Source organism: Dipteris shenzhenensis, chromosome 7 (assembly GCF_047967505.1).
Source record: "Dipteris shenzhenensis isolate YYH24624 ecotype China chromosome 7, Dip_SZ_1.0, whole genome shotgun sequence".
NCBI classification, from domain to species: Eukaryota; Viridiplantae; Streptophyta; class Polypodiopsida; order Gleicheniales; family Dipteridaceae; genus Dipteris; species Dipteris shenzhenensis.
The window spans coordinates 25,627,319-25,641,424 of NC_141602.1; positions in this window are offsets into that span (position 1 = coordinate 25,627,319).

The following is a 14,106-nucleotide window of genomic DNA, read 5'->3' on the forward strand; positions in this document are numbered from 1 at the left end:
ATACACAACAATACTCAAACCGCTGACTAGGTAGACTCTTCGTCAGCATATCTATAGGGTTATCATCTGTATGAGCCTTGACAAGCTCTATGCGCTTGTCTTAAAGTACCTCCCTGATGAAATGGTACCTGACCTCAATGTGTTTGGTCTTTGCATGAAAGACCAGATTCCGTGCTAGTTGAATAGTGCTAGTTGAATAGCACTCATGGAATCACTATGCAATGTCGGTACACCTGTATGAATCCCCAAATCTTCCACTAGCTGATGAAGCCATATAGCCTCCTTGCAACCCTCTGTGGCTGCAACATACTCAGCCTCTGTGGTAGACAAAGCAATGCACTTCTGTGCATGAGACATCCACGACACTGCACCACCTGCAAAGGTGAACACATAACCAGAAGTGGATCTCCTACTATCCACATGCCTTGCATAGTCTGAATCTGTGTACCCAAGTACACACATGTCTCCTTTACCAAAGCAGATGCACATCTCCTTGGTACCCTTCATGTACCTCATGATGCACTTAACTGCCTCCCAATGCCTCTTTCCTAGATTAGCCATATACCGGCTAACAACTCCCACTGCAAATGCAATGTCTGGTCTAGTAGCTATCATAGCATACATAAGACTCCCAACTGCTGATGCATAAGGAACCTTGGCCATCATGGCCCTCTCCTCATCTGATTTGGGACTATTTGTATGACTCAGTTTCACATATGGAGGCAATGGAGTACTCACTGCCTTCCCCCCCTCCATATTGAAACGCTGCAATACTTTTGTAACATACTCTTTTTGTGAAAGCCAAAGGAGTTTCCTACTCCGATCACGCGTGATGCGCATACCAAGAATATGACCTGCAAGTCCCAAATCCTTCATATCAAAGGCCTCATGCAACTTGGCCTTCAATGCATCTAGCTCATAAGTATTCTTGCTAGCCAATAGCATATCATCCACATATAGTGCCAAGATTATCAAGCTATTATCCTTAGCCCTTTAGTTGTAGAGGCACTGATCAATTTCACTCCTCCTAAAACCCTGGGACCGAATGAAAGCATCAAACTTCTGATACCATTCTCTAGGTGCTTGCTTAAGACCATAGAGACTCTCCTTTAGCTTGCAAACTAAATGCTCTTTGCCCTTTTCTTCAAAGCCTTCCGGCTGCACCATGTAAATTTCCTCATGCAAATCCCCATGCAAGAAAGCTGTCTTGACATCCATCTGCATAAGTTCCATATCCTCTGATGCCACTAGTCCAAGCATGCATCTAAGTGTGGTCATCTTCACAATCGGAGAGAATATCTCATCAAAGTCCACACCCTTCTCTTGCTTGAACCCTTTAGCAACCAAACGGGCCTTGTACCTAGGCACATCACCACCTGTGACCTTCATTTTGTAGACCCATTTACATGGCAATGCTTTCTTTCCATGTGGCAAAGAAACCAAGTCCCAAGTCTTATTCTTCATAAGTGAACTCATCTCTAATTGCATAGCATACTCCCACTTGCATTGATCCTCACGCATCATAGCCTCTCTGTAGTAAGAAGGCTCCCCACAATCAGTAAGCATCACATAGTCTACCCCTGAAACAAACCTATCAGGCGGTCTAGACACTCTAGATGATCTTCTCAAGGGCATTTTAGCTTGCTGTCCCACCTGCATATCAACCACATTTGGCTCATCATTTCCACCAATAGATGATCCATCATCTACCCTTGATTGTATACCTGTGGGAGTACTTGGTGGTACCATTTCTTGCACATTTGGTGCATGGACAACTTGCTGCCTATCAACATATGCAGGTGGATTCACATCCTGGAAAGTGATTCTCCTCATTTCCACATCCCTCATGGGTGCATTATGCATCTTCTTCTCATTGAAGACCACATCATGGCTGCATATGATCTTCTTTGCTTCTTGATCCCAGAGACGATAGCCCATCTCTCCACTTTCACCATAACCCAGAAAGATGCATTTCCTAGACTTAGGATCTAGCTTCTTTCGAAGCTCTTTTGGCACATGTGCATATGCCTCACACCCAAATATACGCAAATGAGAGTAAGAGGGCTTCTTGCCACTCCATGCCTCTTCAGGAATACCACCATCCAAACTCTTACTAGGTGATCTATTGATCACATGCACTGCAGTCTTCATTGCCTCAGCCCAAAAACCACCAGAAAGACTTGCATTGGAAAGCATGCATTGCAACCTTTCTTGAATGGTACGATTCATCTTTTCTGCAACTGGATTTTGCTCTGGAGTACGAGGGGATGTGAGCTCCCTCTTAATCCCACGTGTATCACAGAAATGCTGAAAGTCATGAGAGAGATACTCTCCACCATTGTCAGTCCATAGGCATTTAAGCATTCTACCTAACTGATTCTCAACCAAGGCCAGCCATTTCTGAAATACCTGGAACACATCACTCTTCCGAGCTATAGCATAAGCCCACACTTTCCTAGTTGCATCATCAATGAACGTCACATAGCATTCAGCCCCGCCTAATGACCGTGTAGGCATGGGACCACATACGTCTGAATGCACCAAATCAAGCATTTCAAGCTCTTTCTTTCCCCTTCTTTTATGGGCTGATTTAGTCTGCTTCCCATAGAGACAATGCTCACAAAATTCAAAATCAGAGAAACTCAAATGCGGTACATAACCCAAACGGCATAAGAGTTTCATTCCATTCTGGCTCATGTGCCCTAACCTGCAATGCCACAAAGAAGTGCTTGGCTACTCGGTTATTGCAACAACATGATCAAATACCCCTGATACATGTAAGGGATACAAAGTCCCACACTTGGCACCCCTGGCCAAAAGCATAGAGCCCTTTTGAATTTTCCAACTCTGAAAGCCAAAAGTGGTGTGAAAACCATCATCATCTAGCTGACCCACTGAAATAAGACTCTTGGTCAGCTTAGGCACATGTCTCACATGTTTCAAAATAAATGCAGACCCATTTGCAAAAGAAAACTTTATGTCACCTACTCCCACTATGTCACATGCATAGTCATTTCCAAGATGCACACAACCTGTCTTTCCACTGTCATAAGTGGAGAACCATTCCCTATGGGGAGTAACATGGAATGAAGCACCAGAATCCAAAATCCAATCCTGGGAATATGCATCATCTGAAGTGGTAAGCAACTCTGCAGATAAACTAGACATGAAGAGAACGTCGTTGTCATTATCATGTGTGACTACATTGATCTCCTCGATCTTCACTTTTCCTTTGTCCTCCCTTGGACTCTCTTCCGTTTGATTTGCACCCCAATTTGCATTCTTTTTCTTATCCTTTTGCTCTCTTTTTAGCTTGTAGCAATCCTTTTTCATATGGCCCTTCTTGCCACAACGGTAACACTCAATGTTCCGTGCCCTGGATTTGCTACGAGACTTCCCTCTTTCTTGGGACTTCCCCCTGAATTGTGATCTGCCCCTTTGCACATTTAAGGCTGCATCCTGCTTGTTGCTTTCCATAGACTTCCGTCTAATCTCCTAGGCCAACAAGCTACCCACAACATCATCAAATTTCAGTACTCCACTAGGTGCAGAGTTACTGACAGCTGTACAGAAGGTATCCCATGAGGATGGTAATGAACATAAGAGAAATATTGCCTTAGTCTCCGCATCAAAATTCATCTTCTGAGCCTGAAGCTGGCTGAAAATAATATTGAATTCATTCAAGTGAGAAGCAATGGAGACCCCTTCCTTCATCTGCTGCTCAAACAACCTCTTCATGAGGTAAACTTTATTAGAGGCAGTTTCCTTCTCATAAGTGGCACACAGTTTCTTCCACAAATCTTCCGTAGTCTGCTCATTTACTACTATGAAATAAACTGACTCTGCAAGATGAAGTCTAATAGTAGACTTTGCTAATGCATCCAACTCATTCCAATCATCCTCAGACATATCCGTAGGCTTAGCTTCAATACCTGCCAAGGGATTAATCTGCTTCTTTTGAATAAGCACATCCCTTATTTGTTCTTTCCACAAAGAAAAGTTTGTCCCATCAAACTTTTTAATGCTGAAAAACTCCTTTTCAGACATGGAAGAGGATGCCATGATACAAATGAAACAAAATCCCAAATGCTAGTGCCTGCAAGAGAGAATCACACCAAATACCAGGTGCACCCAAATGTGTATGCCACAATAGAGTGAAATATCACCAAAATTCAAAGCTCAAAGCATCAAAAGATGCATCTAACTCATGTGCATATACTATGCATCCATATGAGCAAATCTAGCCCAAAAGAAAATGCCAATAAGTGCCAAATGACTCAAGCATAAACACTGTCCACTGGCATATGCATCAATAATATCTCATCCAAGAGAGCATAGCACTATCAGTGCATCACCTACAATGTGTCAAAGCTGTCCCTCAGCATAAAATAGCATCCATGTGCAAAGCGTCCATAAAAAATAGCATCCCACAAGGCAATTTGGGCCTATCAGTGCATCCAATAAGGACCGCAATGCATCCAAACGGCCTATAAATCATCCACTGCAACCAAATACACACCACGAATGAGCGCACACTGCTGCAACCAGAGTGATCTGCATAAGGTATGCTCAAGAAATCATGGTCCCACGGTAATGACCGCTATTGAAAATAGAGCCTGAGATGCCTCAAAACATGGGCACCATTGCATAATCGGAATCAGCAAGAGAATCTGCAAATATCTCTCTTCTGCCAGAACTCCAAAATCCCAACCGATGAGTGAGAAATGGGAGTCAACACTTATCCACTGCCATGTGGTATAAATCTAAGGTTTCAAAACCTTAGAATGAAAAATGCATAACAGAGAGACAAAATCGAATACACAGAGATCTATAACTCTGAAAATCCTCCACCGAATCATGCAAGAACTGATAGGTAGGGGTTTTTGGGCGTCCGAAATGCAATGGGACAGACGGTTTTGGAAACCGTGGTCTGAATTACTGGGTCCAACACACCGACTGAAAAACGTTTTTGGAAATAGAGCTGTTTGTAAACTCCACCGGAGTGCGAATGATGAGCAACATAGAAGTTTTAGGACCTCCTGAGTCCACCGGAACTGACAGATCTACAAATGGTTGCTCCAAACTTGAGTTCCAATACTCGGGCAAAAAACGCAGAAACTGACATAGTGAGTCAAAAATCCAATGGAATGATCCCAGATTCAAGAATGAAGGTGTTTCCAAGCTCCTGAAGTAATGTGGACACCAAAAGCAAGCAATAGTTGCTTCTACAAGTCAATACGGAGTCTCTGTCATTGAACGGAACAGGGAAAAGCTCAAAAAACGACTTTTTCTTTGAAAACTCTTAACAGGCTCTCAAAACCACTTCGCAAAGCCAAAGTGACTTTTCCAAAGGTTCCTCCAAGGTCTCTGCACACTCGAATGCAAGTAAAGTCACCCACAAAGCTTCCCACAGAGCTTCTCCTTCCTCTCACAGAGCTGCTGAGCTTCCAAGCATTCACGCACGCGATATCACCCGGGCTCTGATACCAGTTGAGAGTGCTCTCAACGAAAGCAAGAACAGAAGAGGGAGAGAGAGAGACAGAGAGCCACACAAGTTTGGTGGGTGCAAAACCACCCTAATCTTCTTTTTCATTCATTTATATATGTGTTTGAGTATTGTACATAACCAGTATAAAGGCACAGTGACCTTTAACCCCCACAAGTACTGTCGCCTTGAATTATTCAAAATTCGGGCCAACCATCGCCGTGGCTCACCTTGATAGTAGTCGGGCTATAACCACTGCAGTGGCTCTCACCTTGATAGTGTAGTCGGCTATTCCATTCCCTTAACCGTTTCCTCTGATATACCTCTCCAAACATTTCATTCTCCCTTGCAATCTCAAGCCTCCACTATTCCATTTCTTTCACTGCTTCATCTTCTATCCCTCTTGACCATTTCTTTCTTCCTTGCACTCTTCTTACAACTTCTATCCCCTCTTGTAATGGACCTTGCACAGTCCGGGAGCTCCTCAGACAATCTTTCCTCCCCCTCTACAGCACAGTGCCAGAGCCCCTCCTCCCCTCATCTTGAAATTTTGACATATGGGAGGTCCTCTCTCGCTATTCAAAAGCCCAATTTGGATGCTCTTCAAAACTTCACCAGGATGGTGCAGGAGGTGAACGTGAAGGAGGGGCAACTAGTTTGGCAAGGTCACAATTACCATTAATGAAAGCGTGATTGAAAAGGCTCTAGGAATTTCTGGAGGTAGTACGCAAGCACAGGTGGAGTCAAGATTTTGAGCTTGCCAAAAGACCTCCAAGATGTACTGAAGAAGACAATTCACTTCTTTCCTGATACGGGAGGAACCTGCAAGTTCTGGCAGGTTCAAGTAGTAGTAGAGCAACTGAAAGGACGTGATGTATCTTTCTCAAGGGAGATCTCCAAGAGCGTGTTAAGCAACCTGAAGAATTGTGTGGATGGAAAATCCCAATTGTCATCTTAGCCTGTTGGAGTTGCAATGCACCTGATGGCATCCACCCTTAAAGGGATTTTTGAGCAATACGAGAAGCAGATGTCTCAGAAGGTGACTTTTCTACAAGAGAAAGCCACCGATGCATCAAAGGCACTGTAACTTGAGAAAAGTCTCACGGAAGGTGCAGAAGCCAAGGTAGAAGAGGCACAAGCGAGGGCCTTGCAGGCACAAGAGCAACAAGCTGAGGCCGCCACAAAATTGGTCGACATGGAAAGGCATAGAAGAGAAGAAGCAGAGAAGTGCATGAAGGAGCTCTGAGATAGGCTCGAAGAAATGAGAAATGATGGGGAAATGGTAGACAAGGAGCTAGAAAAGATGAGAAAGGACCTTGAAGATCAAAGAGCCAAAAAGGAAGGTCTTTACAAATGGCTCTGCAACATGTAGAACTCATTGAACATTGAAAAAGACTAGATGATGGAAGAGCTGAAAAGGGAGAATTTAGAAACCAAAAAGGTGATGCAGGAACTGTGAGAGAGCTTCGAGGCCAGCAAGGATGGGGCAGAGAGAAGCTGGGGTGGAGAAGACAACGAGGCAGCTCCCTAGGCCAAGAAGGATGCAAAGAGTAGCCACCACGGTGGAGCAAGTTCCAGCCACCACTGTGGAGAAATTTGCAGCAGCCACGGTGAGGGTTGTTTTTATGAAACACTGTTGGAAGTCCAAAGAGCAACCTACAACACCCTGCAAGAAGATCACGATAGATGTTTGCACAAGCTTACTGTGGCTTTCGACAGTTATGAAAATCAGTTCGTTGCCCTGCGAGATTTCCAAACTAGAGTGGAAGTCTAGTTTGCCCATGAAGAAGTTTTTTAGGAATTTATGAAAGTTCAACAGATGCTGAGGGATTCTGATGTAGGTGTTGCAAAGAGTGAGCAAAAAGTGGAGGAGATGAAGGAGAACATCCGCAGCCTTAGGATGAGGGAGGAAGGAATCAAGAAGCAACTTTGTCATGTATAGAGCAAGACTGTGGTATTGAAGGCTGCAATAGTTAAATTGGATGCCTATCTTGCTATGCAGCAGGGTCCAAAATGCATGGTCTGCCATACCCCCATCATAGATGATTGCTGTATCCATGGCTTGCATGCTACCACCATGTGCACATTTTTTGCTTTGGAGTGTGGGTGCATACAAAATCGCTATCTAGAGAATGCCATTTGCCATTGCCCAGGTCATGGACAGATCAAATGTGCCTGCCTACTACAGCTATCTACGACGAGAAAGTAGATGCTGCAGCTCAATTTGCCATTTGGGCAAAAGATCTTAAAGACAAGGAGCTCAAATTGAAGAAGGCCAAGACCGAACCTGACTGTAAGGAAAAGGAGCTTGAAGGGAGGAACCAGCCCCCTTTCAAAAAGGAGAAAAAGGGCCGAGAGCCTGCAACCAGGAAGCTCAAATCAAGGAAAGAGGAAGTGGCATGAAGGGAAGCAGTCATTGAGATTGTGATCTATGAAATCTTTGTGTAATCTCTTGAATCGTTAATCTTCTCCTAAGTTTACTTAGGTAATGTTTTCTCAGCTAAGTGACTAGATAGTGTCCTTTGATCCACACCAGCGCGGTGATAATAATGAGATGAAAGATTTCGATTTGACACGTAATGTGAGACGAAAGATTTTGATTAGATTACTAATGTGAGACTAAAGGATTTTTATTAGTGAACTATTGTACCATGAAAGATTTCAATTAGACAACTAATGTGAGACAAAAGATTTAGATTAGACAACTAACATGAGACTGAAGAATGAGAATGTCGGGCTCAATGAACTCTCTCCCTATTTAAGTGCAATGCAGACACAACTTAGAGCCCATTAGGAAATCTAGCTCCAAAACTCTGTACATAGATTCAAACTTTGTACACCGATCCACCTACTGTAAATCTATGGCATACCCAAAAGACTTTGGAATGATTTTGTTCTATCTGAAAATGATGTTGGATGGCATCCTCACAAAAATAGACCTAGAGAAGGAGGAAAATAGCTACAAGGAGGACATGCTTTGGTGGTGGGTGTATTACTTGGAGTCGGCACAGATGGTGATTATTAATTTCCTTGGCTATTGTTTTTTTAGCTCCTTTAAGGTACTTGTCAATCTCATGATGTAGGCTTCTTTTGGCAGGACATAAAAGAGCTCAAAGATGTATAGAGCACAAAGAGCAGGATGAAGAGGACCCCTAGCGAAAGGAGGAGTTACTATGGACATATAACTTGGCAGAGTCAAGCAAGTAGTGTGTGATTCGAGTGTGTGAAGAGGTCTACCATAGTACAACAGACTGGCCTCCAGAGCTGGGAGATGCTTACTATAGAGAGGTTGATTTTTTTTTATTGGAGTCTGTAATTTCCTTGAAATAATAAAAATCTTGCAAACATTTCTTGAACTTGTGGATATTCTCATGGTGCTCGTAATACCTGATTTTGTATCGACCTGCTTCCATGTTAGTAATTAAATGTTTTAAGTAGCCCGGTGGTTGAAATCTGATGGTTAACAATAGCCAGTCTAAAGGGCACTAGCACTATGCAACAAATTTTAGGATAGCATGGTAGTATTGTAGGGATAGCACGGTCGTAGTGCAGGATTAGTGCAGGATAAGTTATCGACAACATGGTGGTTGGTTGCAATAGAATATGAATAGCCACCAGTGCAGTGGTTTGCTTTTGTTATTACAAGATGAATGGATTCGTTATGGGAAACCAATGCGGTGGTTGTTGCGATATACTAAAAGCAAGCATGGGATGAAATTTGACGGTTAATGAAATGATAAAAAGTCTAAAGGGCACTGTTTTAGTATAGCACAGTGCAAAGAATTTTAGGATAGCATGGTAGTAGTGTAGGGATAGCACGGTAGTAGTGCAGGATACGTTATCGCCAGTGCGGTGGTTGGTTTGCACTAGGATATGAACATCCACTAGCGTGGTGGTTTGCTTCTATTATTATAAGATGAATGGATTTGTAGGATGTGTGGATTCGTTATGGAAAACCAGCATGGTGGTTTTTGGGATATACTAAAAACAGACATGGGTTTTACCATTTGGGATTTACAAAATGAAATGATAAAAAGTGTAAAGGGCACTGTTTTAGTATAGCACAGTGCAAAGAATTTTAGGATAGCATGGTAGTAGTGTAGGGATAGCACGGTAGTAGTGCAGGATACGTTATCGCCAGTGCGGTGGTTGGTTTGCACTAGGATATGAACATCCACTAGCGTGGTGGTTTGCTTCTATTATTATAAGATGAATGGATTTGTAGGATGTGTGGATTCGTTATGGAAAACCAACATGGTGGTTTTTGGGATATACTAAAAACAGGCATGGGTTTTACCATTTGGGATTTACAAAAATAATTTAATAAAACTAGCAGGGTGGTTGTTTGGGATGTAAGAAGCAGTATCAATACAAATTCCATTTTACAGGACAAGTGGACATATTATTTCCCTGCAATGAGACTACACACATTTTCTTAGTACTATCTGAGTCATCCTCATCCACTACTCCAAGACACCCCAAGATGTGCTCATGCATGTCTAAATCCAATTTGAAGACACTCTTGCCCTTCTTTCGTTGTGGCACAGGTTGCATCAGGAAATTTATAGCTCTTACTAGATGAGAGTACACACATGTTTATGGACTCTTATGTAGCAGTTCGTAATTGCAACCTCTGTTGGATGTTTTTTTGTACCAAAAAGCTCCGACTACTACATCCCTTCCCTCGTTCTCCCCAGAATCTATGACAACTGCAAAGTTATGCCCCTCTTCTAGACAGTCAGTGAGGTCATCGAAACTCTCCTCAAACTGTGGCGAGTCATTTGCATCTCCATTGTTTGTGACTCCATCTGAACGTAGAGGAAAACTTGAACTCGATCCCATGTCTTTGTAGAGTTGCAATGTTCTCACAATCGTCATGATCCCCTATGATGCATGCACTATAGAAACAAGAAAGTTTTCTTGTTTTAATTAGTTGGTTGTTTGAAAAGCCCCATATGCTGTGCAAACCATGAACTCCTTTAATTTTCTCGCAACCGTGCTGGCTTCTCCTTTGCACTTCATCCACTTTCACTTCATGGAACACTCTGCGTACTACAGTATTCTTAAGGCTTTGTTTACTATATGTTGAATGCACTCCTGTGGAGAGGTTGGCTATAAGCCACCATGTTACACCATCATGGGCATCATTAAGTTTTTCTTGAGGGCATGCTAATTGGCGTTTAAATAGAGCTTGCTTTAATAACAGCATCGCATCCATCATGTTCACCCTTGCCATGGCTAGACCCAAAGAAATTCAACATCATGTCTAGATCGTCGGTCAGGGATTTGAACCTTGAGACGAAGTAGAATCCACGTGTTGATTTAAATTGAGAGGCAGCACCATCTAACCACACCCAATGTTGTTTTATATTTTCTGCATGGGAATTTTCCTTTTTTAGCCATTCCTAATGCAGAAAAAGGAAAAAGGAAAGTTCTTAGGGTGTCATGTTCCCTATCATCTGAAATGTAGAAATGGTAAGTGCGTTGCACTGACCTAGACTCCTGTGAGTCATCAAATAGATTGGCATCAGGTGTGGAAGAATCAAGCAAATGACTATATGTGATATGCACAAGAATTGTTATTTGTTTATACCAGTGAGGACTTTGTATCTCATCTTGTTCTTGAAAATAATAATTTTTTGCAAAATCTATGATAGAGTCCTAAATTACTTATCCTGCCAGCTGGCTGTGAAATTGTGAAGCACATATTTTGGGATGGATTGAACCACGTGACCTACAAGCTCCCTTGGCTAGGTGCTATTATATGATAGTAGCCATCTCTTTTTATCGGATCCTTAAACATTGACATTTTCAAATCTTGTCCATTTTGGAGCAACATGGTTGTATTCCCTCATTTCATTTGGACAGACATTGAATGTCTTCTTCTTCAGCTTCAAATTGCAATGCTTGCATGTGCCATGAATGCATTCAATCCTGTGCCACTCATGGTCTCCCTCTGGACAAACCACTGGCTGCCACAGAGACCTCAGGCTACAAAACTTGCCCTCCCTTATAACACATGATGAGGATCCAAGTGGCCTACAGACTGCACATTCATCGGCAAGGCATGGGCATCAATCCCCATGGAGCAATGCTCCAACACAACCAAATCTCAAGTCATTCATAGCTTGCCGGGCCAGGTCAAAGTCTATGTGTGTTTTGCAATAACAAACATTCCTGTCTTTGAGTTTCCTGATGTACTAGGGCTTACAATGCTCAAAGCTCCTCTGCCCAATTGAAATGTCCGGTGGATTATGATCCACAAACTTGAGATACAACTCCGTCTACTGACCCAACATGCGGAAACAATAGAACAATGAGCCCCTTTTTGCTACTACTGAAAGAATACAAAACACAATCTAATTAAAGTATATAATGAAGCAGAACAATTTTCAACCACCACGCTAGTTTAGGACAGTCACAATTTCATTCACTGGGTTGGTTTAGGACATGTTTAGGATAGTCACAATTTCAACCACCGGGATGGTTTAGGACACTGTCATAGTTTCAACCACCGGGATGGTTTAGCCTGATGGTCTCAACTTTACATATTAGACAATAATAAGTATATTTCTTTTCATTTCTGAATTTCACCATTAGAAAATAACAACATATTGCTTTTCATTTTTGAATTCCACAATTTAACAGTGGTATATGACCCGAATAGCTGGAAATTAAATTTAACGAATTTAAGTACTAAGAAACACAATAATTTGAATCACCATGTTGGTCAATAACTAATGTCTGTTCAACCACGCTAGTTCAAGACAATCACATAACTGGTGATTGAGCTGAAGCAACCATGGTTGCATGATGTTCCAACCATTGGGCTGGTTTAGTAAAATAATAATATATTGCTGTTAATTTCTACTCAACCATGCCACCGGGCTGGACAACAACTAATATCTATTCAACCATGCTGGTTCAAGACAATCACATCACTGGCAATTGAGCTAAACCAACCTACGGTTGCATGATGTTCCAACCACTGGGCTGGTTTAGGACAATCACATTTAGTCCAAGTCTAGTTTAAGAAAAGAAACAAGTAAACTATCCCAAAGCTCAATCACAAACAACCACCGGGTTGGTTTAGGCACCATTGACTTGCATTGTATCTAGCATGTGTATGTTGACTTTCTATAATTATATTTAGTCCATTAACCCTCCTCTTTTTTCCTAATTTGCACACACTCACTTTTGTCCCCCGTAACCACCCGCTTCCTTTCTTTTTCTAGCTTGCAACCATTTCTTTTACCCTCACTTACACTACTTCTAGAGTAACCCTCATGACCCTATATAAACTCCTCTTGTTAATTTATTTGAACACCTTTCATCCCGTCCGCTTCTTACAGATGTCCTTTCTATTTGGAGAAACTCTCATATTTTCATGCCAAAACATTGTCACTATAGTAATGACCTCCGCACTTAGGCTCTCTCTCCTTTTCTTGCATTTTGTTGAAGCCCATGGGCTTCTCGGATCGAGATGATGCTTCTGCTCTACATTCAATCGTTGGAGGCACGTTGGTCCTTCTGATTGACAACATCTTCGACATTGTGCGCCGAAGCCATTTCTCCTTTGTTTCAGGGGATACCAACATTAGCGGACACCAACATAGCTAATGTCGCCCTCTTTGCAGCTAGTTGATCTAAGCTATGCACCCCTTTCACATTACGTAGGTCATTTCTCAGGTTAGAGAGCATCGTCTCTTGGGCGTGCATCTCCCGAGGTGTTGGTAGGGTTGTTACTCTATGAACTTTAGGGTGCACGCTAAATCTTATGAAGACTCAAGATTGGTAATTACTTGAATGGCTTGATGTTGTTGCCTCGAATTCTCCCACCAATCGTGACACCACAACTCGTGTTCTTCGCTCCGATGGTAATGATCGAATGCGTGCATCTGCAATCTCTTCTTGCTGCTGCTCGGCAAGGAGTTTTCTTTGTTCTCGTTGTTTCTCCCTTTGCAAATGTTGCAAAAGTGTATTCCATTGTCGATTCGATACCATGCCAGTGCTTTCCTCGACCCGCACTCTGTTCCTTGTGCCGTGACTTGGCTTTTCGGCTTTCCTGTCTCACAGCCTTTGTCTGCTTCTTTTGCAAGCCATGGTGAGATGCATGTTGCCATTGACACCATGGCCACGATCAATCCAAAATACACCCAGAGAAGCTAGCTGGTGAGGTAAGCAAAGAATAGAAGACAACTTACCTGAAAGAAGACAATGGCAAACCAAAGTCTGCACAAGGTCACGTCGAGGTGCATGCGGGTTGTAGGGCGGGGTTAGGTTGCAGGTACTTAAATCTTCCAAGATTTGATGGGCGATAGGTTTGAAAATTTGAAATTTGTGGGAATAGCAAAATTTTAGTCGTCGATTTTTCCCCCTCCGACGATACACGTCAACAGAATTGGATATCCAAAACAAGTGCAATGTGGCCTAAAATGCTTCAAAACACAAATAGACCAAAGGGCACGCTATTGGGTTTGATGCTGTGTATTATCAAATGCAAAGACCTTTGGCATGCTTATGAGCCATATAGCAAGCAAGGGCATGGAAAAAGAAACAATTCAAAATTGTAAATAGTGTTGGATTTATTAAAATATCTTTGCACATGCACAAATTGTACT